Genomic DNA, 7079 nt, shown 5'->3' with positions numbered 1-7079 from the left:
AGAAGCTTCGAAAGCTTCCTGCAGAAGCTTAGAAAGCTTCTAGCAGAAGCTTAGAAAGCCTGGCAGAGTTTAGAAAGCTTCTGGCAGAAGCTTAGAAAGCTTCTGGCAGAAGCAGAAAGCTTCTGGCAGAAGCAGAAACTCCGGTAGAAGCAAGGCTTCCGCCAGAAGCTTCCTGCAGAAGCTTAGAGCTTCCTGCAGAATCTTAGAAAGCTTCCTGCAGAAGCATAGGTTAGAAAGCTTCCTGCAGAAGCTTCGAAAGCTTCCTGCAGAAGCTTAGAAAGCTTCTTGCAGAAGCTTCGAAAGCTTCTTGCAGAAGCTTAGAAAGCTTCCGGCGGAAGCTTAGAAAGCTTCTTGCCGAAGCTTAGAAAGCTTCTTGCAGAAGCTTAGAAAGCTTCTTGCAGAAGCTTCTTGCAGAAGCTTAGAAAGCTTCTTGCAGAAGCTTAGAAAGCTTCTTGCAGAAGCTTAGAAAGCTTCTTGCAGAAGCTTAGAAAGCTTCTTGCAGAAGCTTAGAAAGCTTCTTGCAGAAGCTTAGAAAGCTTCTTGCAGAAGCTTAGAAAGCTTCCTGCAGAAGCTTAGAAAGCTTCCTGCAGAAGCTTAGAAAGCTTCCGGCAGAAGCTTAGAAAGCTTCCGGCACAAGCTTAGAAAGCTTCCTGCAGAAGCTTAGAAAGCGCTTCTCCCGCTTCCGCTTGAAGCTTGGCTTCCGACAGAAGCTTGGAAAGCTTCCGAAAGAAGCTTGTTAAGTTTCCGACAGAAGCGTGGAAAGCTTCCTGCAAAAAATTGTAAAGCTTCCGGCAGATACCTGGAAAGCTTAAGCTAGAAGCTTGGAAGAATTCCGGCAGATAGCTACCGGTAGAAGCCTGGAAAGCTTTCGGCTAGAACTTTTAAAGTTTTCGGCAGAGGTTTGGAAAACTTCCGGCAGAAACCAGGGAACCTTTTGAGAGAAGCCTGGATAGTTTCTGATAGAAGCTTGGAATACTTCCGACAGAAGCCTGGAAACCTCCCGACAGAAGCTTGAAAAGCTTCCGGCATAAGCCTGGCATGTTTTCAAAAGAAGCCAGTAGCATTTAGGTTTTATAATGGTTTTATGGAAGTCTTGTAGAGCAGATGATAGTTTTCATGACCGTACTGTACGCATAAAAATCACTTTCATAAAAAAAATACAGTGTAGTAGTATACTGCCGCTAACCGCAAGTCGAGCACATCTGTATATGGAGCCCCATATACAGATGTGCTCGACTTGCGGTTAGCGGCAGTATAGGTTGTGCAGAAATGTCATGGCACCACTAAGCTAGCAATATGGGCTTCGGCCGTGCGGTTAGCGACGATCGTCTAGACGCATGTGCTTGGGAGTGGGGGTTCGAATCCCGCCCCGGTAAAGATGATTTTTTTCGTGATCGAAAAATTCTCCACTGGTTGTTATGTGTCTTGTTCGTTGTCTTACGCTAGGTGTTAAGTGCTCAGTCTGTACGACCTCTGGTCGAATACGGTGTTCCTGCCTTAACATAATAAATAAGAGAGAAGAAATACTAAACAGACTGCAGGATACTATCACGCCATAACACAATTATTCGAAAACAACATCGCCATCCAGGAACGATCGATTGTATGTCATACCCCAGAAACCCATTGCCCAGAAAGTGATTCCCCAGAAATTAATTCCCCTGAATGCACTACTCCCCAGAAAACCATTCCCCAGAATACCACAATCCCCAGAAAGACATTCCCCAGAATGCCCCTATCCCCCGAAAGACATTTCCCAGAATGCCTCCATCCCCCGAAAGACATTCCCCAGAATGTCCTATTCCCCAGAATACCATACCCCAGAATGCACCATTTCCTAGCTTAGGCTAAATACTTCGTAATTGCTTATCCCGGGCAAATGCGTACTTTTAAAGAAGGAGTCATCTACTCTTTTGCCTTATTCCGGGCAAATGCATACTTTTAAAGAAGGAGTCATCCACTCTTTTGCTTCATCCTGGGCAAATGCGAACACACTTAAAATAAATCACCGAATTCGGTAAAATTTTACCGAAATCTCAACAACAGAACTGTTCGGTAAATAATTTTACTGGTTTTCGGTGATTTTGACACTTGAGCAATGGAAAAATCACAAAAATCTGTAAAATATTTACCGAACAGTTCTGCTGTTGAGATTTCGGTAAAATTTACCGAATACTGTCAAATGAGTTAAGTGTGTACTTTTAAAGAAGGAGTCATTTACTCTTCTGCCTTTTTCCTGGCAAATGCATACTTTTGAAGAAGTAGTTATCTACTCTTTTGCCTTTTTCCGTACAAACGCATACTTTTAAAGAAGGAGTCTTCTACTCTTTTGTCTTATTCCAGGTAAATACATACTCCTAAAAATGGAAATCATATATTCTTACGACCCATTGCATTTCATGCTCAACGATTATGCCAAATGGTCATTATGCCAAACGGCGTTATGCCATACGGCATTATGCCAAATAGCGTTATGCCATATGGGCTTCCCCCAATATGAACAACGAGTATAATGGATTATATGCACCTTCGTATTATATGTGAGCCCTAATAAACATATCAAATGGTCTCCATTCCGGACAAATGCGTGCTTTAAAATAAGACACCATATGTCGTTTTGCCTTATTCCGGGCAAATGCGTTCTTCAATATAAGTATTTTTGCATAGAAATATAGTATCTAGTATTTTTAATTTATAGAAATGACAGCGAAAAACATAGTTTCTTAGACTGATACCTTTTTCTGGGGAACGGGTCATTCTGGGTTTTTGGTTTCTGGGGAATGGGTCATTCGGGGTTGTTTTTTCTGGGGAATGGGTCATTCTGGGGATTTCTATTCGGGGAAATGGTGCATTCTGGGGAATATCATTCTGGAGAATTGATCGTTCTGGGAAATGGAATTCTGGGAAATACCATTCTGGGGAACTGATTCTGGGGATTGGTATTCTGGGCATTGACATACAACCGAACGATCTTGTTCAAGACAATAGAATAGAATATACCAGCGAAATGTATTACAGTCATGACGTAAGGGTAGAAATAATCGTTGAGCTTCCTTAGTTCCTCCACTGTTGGGTCTTTTACCCTAGGTAAATATAAGTTTGAAGAACTTTTGGCAGTAAATTGCTTTTAAAATAAAACGCACGAAAAAAATACGTCCTACTGAGAGAATAGCACACTTTGATCTCCACAGTGATAGGGAATTCACGAAAGAAGGCTGAAAAAGTCACAGCCAAAAACCGATCAAGTTTTCTGCAGAATGCAGGGGATGGAAATTGAAAATCTACCCTGCAGAAGCTGAAAATGTATCTTTCATATTTCGAAAAAGCTTCTTACAAAAACTGGAAAAACAGAAGCAGAAAAAGTAGAAATGCTAGCGAAACTTTGAAAAATGTTTGCGAAGTTTTTTTTTGGGAAACACTTCTTCACAATTTGTTGAACTGTTTTGTTGTCTGGAAAACCATAAAAGATAGATCAATATTTTCTTAAAAGATCTCAATATTTAAACTGAAATGATTATTATTAGTATGCTTACATCAAACCGTTACTGAACTCTTTTCGTATAGAGCCAAAGTGGGTGTCAAATCTACAAAAATACTCCTTGTTCTCCCAACCAACCCCCGGGGCCATTACGTAGGGTTTACTTCATACCACAGTGCCCGTAAAAATTCTTCACCTATCTACTCTACGCGTTTAAACAGAGGCTATGCAAACAAGGCGCTCTCAGCGCTTCAAGTGCAAAACACAGCATTTAGTGGGCTCGGTACGACCGACGGTGCGACGCAATCTCTCCTTCACAAAAGACACTCTCAGAAGATCCGCCAGCAGCCAGGCTCAGGCAGCAACAATCCAACCCGAAACGAATGCGATCAGCACGATCGCGCCTCACACTGCATCCCTCCACCGCACCGTCCCAGCTATCACGCTCGGCTCATGGGACGCACGCTTTGCATGAATGGACCTCCGCGTCAAGAGCCTATTGCGTCCAGCCAGCCTACCTTTTTTGGCATATCTGCTCGCTCACCTTCAGGCCGGGGCTGGGGTTTTCTACACTGCGCCGAGTGGCTGACGACTTTGCTGGTTGACACCGTAGACACACACAGAGAAGCAGATTCCATTAACGTGGGTATGTGCTGTGAGATTTCATGAACGGGTAAAAAATAAACATGCGCAGCATGCGAGGAAACTAAAAATTAGTCATATTCAACTAATAATCACTTGAAATATCGCATACCCTCAGCACAGCAGTAATCAACCAAAGACGACGACGCCAACGACGGAGAGCTGGAATCGATGGATCGTTCTCGCGAAATAGGCTTATTCTCGCTCACTGGCAATAAGCCTGCTTCTGGTAAACAGCAGCGGCAGCGGCGACACGGCGCGGCGTGGTAACGACGTCGACAGGGATCGGAGTGCAGAACGTAGGTAAATGTGCGCGCGCGATCCGCTGCGAATTGGTTTTGATTTGTAAATTTTGCAGTCTCTGTTCGATCGCGGTGTCGCGCGCACTTGTTCTTCAACTTCAATTGGTACTGTGGTGGAACGAATCGGGCTGATCTTTTCGGTTAGTGTTGCAGCATTTGTGAATGCTTTGCATTGGTTCGGTGTTTATCGATCTGATTTTGACAGTCAGTTGATGATCGATCGGTTGTTTGAAGTGAGTTGAAAATTTTCCACTAGATATTTGCGGTTCCCTCACTGTGTGCTAAGACGACTTTCGATTTCCGATCAGCGGCGCTGGTAAAGCCGTGGCGAATCGAGAAGAAAACGAATTGAGTGATTCTAACGATCGCTAGATCCATCATCATCAGCGATCACCTGTGACAATCTGCGAGCCTTATAGTGAGTAAGTGACGAACCTCGAAACGAAACGAAAACACAGGTGTTGGAGGTGAGCGAAGTGAATAAATTATCGACCTTTCAGCAGTACGTGCGAAGTGTGTTCGAAGCAAATCGCTTAGAAAAGCATCCCAGACTTGCGAAAGGATTTTGAGTGTCTTTGGAGCCGGTTGACTCAATAGAAGTGGTTTTGTTCTGGAATTATAGAAACAAAAGATTCAGGGAATGTGAGGTGTCTCGAATCAGGAGAATATTTCGTTTTATCAATTTGGAAGTAGAAGATTGTGGTGATAAGTGCCTTCAACATTTGAATACGAGAAGCAGAGCGCTAAATAGCTTCTGGCTTTAAGATAGTGAAATCAATTAACAACCATTCCTCAGATTGTAGACTTCAAAGGAGAATAAACAATAACCCCATTCTAAAAATACCCGTTTTTTGTTTTGTCGCATCCGAAACCGATTGACGTGTTTTCGTTGACTTGGTAAGTAAGAAGGTGTTATAAAGATCTATTGCCATTTTCACAAATATTTCATATTCGAATGAATGGTGAAACTATTTCTTAGTTCATTATATTGGAGATTTTATGGCTTCCATGATGAATAGATATGTTTGTTATTGTTTTAAAATATTTGTATTGTTTTATATGGTTTATCATAAAAAAATTATCAAAATCAAATTAACCAAAAATATTTTCTTAACTATCGTTTATTTGGAAGGCTATTTTACGTTACGGAGCCAAAATCATGTTTTAATACAATTTTTCAAGAATTTTGTGCACTAATGTTAGTTTTGGGGAACAGTAAGATTCGCGGTTCGGTCGATTCTATGGAATGCAATAATACAGTAGGAAAGGATGGGAATTTAGGGTGCTTAAGTAATAACAATGCTGATATTCACATAGTTGACATTCTTGACGATGTTTCACTTCTGTAACGGGACGAACAAACATTTTTTTGGGAGACATCAACGAAAGGAATACATACGAAAGGGGATAGACATTAAAATGGGCAACAAGAGGAAGACACTCATGATGGGGTACGACAGACAACAGACAAGGCGTACATTACATAAGACTTTCAAAAATTGGTAGACATGGGACATGTAATCGAGATCAAGAGCCGCCAACACTTCTCTAATAGGCTTTGGTTGTTTTCCTCGGAACCGAAGATGTTCCGTTAGCTCAGATATGGGGCGACGATGCTCCTCACAAGCTCACAAGGAAAGATGTGCATTCAAAGTGTAGTGATAGGACATTAGACAACACATGGTTCGAATGAAGTCTTGTTCCAAATTCATTTTTTAAACCATGGACGCTTCGAAACCTGTGGGTGAGTTGATGTATAGCCATCTCCCAATTTATACATTATCTGTTGCCAGCTGTTCATGGTTCCCTAACAAACTAATGTGAAAAATTCTTCGAAGGTGATTTTCCGATCGTAAATATCATCTCCCACAGCGCCCACCTTAGCCAAAGAGTCCATTTTCTCATTTCACGGGATCAAGCAATGAGAAGGGACCCAAGCTATGATGATTGTGAAGGACCGTTTTGATAAAGCACTCAAAGCTTTCCGTATCCCATTCAGAAGATACGCTTTCATTGACCGAACAGCCTCCAAGGACTGACTGTCGGTAAAAAAGGAAAAGTGGGCAGGAGGACTAACAATAAATTGTAAACTCATATTTTACGGGTGGAATGTCTTTAATGAGCTCTCTCGTTTGTGAGGTATTGTAAGAAATGTTGGAAGGCTGAATATTCAGTAGTACTTAAAAAACTACGTATATAAACATTGTAATTCCTACAGTGTTTTTTGTTTTTTTTTGTAATAGTCAAAGGCGTAACAAAATATGGATTCTTTGGCAAAGTTGACTCTAATTAAGTCAAATTATCGATGTCGGCAATAAAATAAGTAAATTTGTTTGTTGGGAAGATTTAAAGCAGAAAAATGTTGGCTTAGGACTTGTACAAAATCTTATGAGTTCATTCAAGACAAAAGTACCAGCATTTCAAGGTATTAACTAATCAAAGTGAAATAGATATGAATATCTTATATATTGTATTTCAGTCCCTGGAAATTTCATGACAATCTGTTCATAGACTTAATTTTGGGAAGTAGTTTTAAGTGACGCAATTCGATGCCGTACACCCTTTATGTGCTATAAAATTGGGCCTTAGATCCAATTTTTAATTTATCCAAAACAACAACGATCCAACAAATTATTCAAATTTCGTCAAAATGTGAT

The 7079-nt window shown here is 41.1% G+C and overlaps 1 protein-coding gene across 2 annotated transcripts in view; it reads left to right on the top strand.

Moving 5' to 3' along the window:
- The first annotated feature begins 4489 nt into the window (after positions 1 to 4489).
- The window catches only part of LOC134227089 (uncharacterized), a 161580-nt gene continuing 158990 nt past the window's right edge, over positions 4490 to 7079 (top strand). For both annotated transcript variants that reach the window (XM_062708332.1, XM_062708331.1), the window contains exon 1: positions 4490 to 5319. The gene's annotated coding sequence lies outside the window, so the exon portion shown is untranslated. The remainder of the gene's footprint in view (positions 5320 to 7079) is intronic.

Source organism: Armigeres subalbatus, chromosome 3, assembly GCF_024139115.2.
Source record: "Armigeres subalbatus isolate Guangzhou_Male chromosome 3, GZ_Asu_2, whole genome shotgun sequence".
Taxonomy (NCBI): domain Eukaryota; kingdom Metazoa; phylum Arthropoda; class Insecta; order Diptera; family Culicidae; genus Armigeres; species Armigeres subalbatus.
This window is presented reverse-complemented; position numbering and strand designations above follow the sequence as displayed.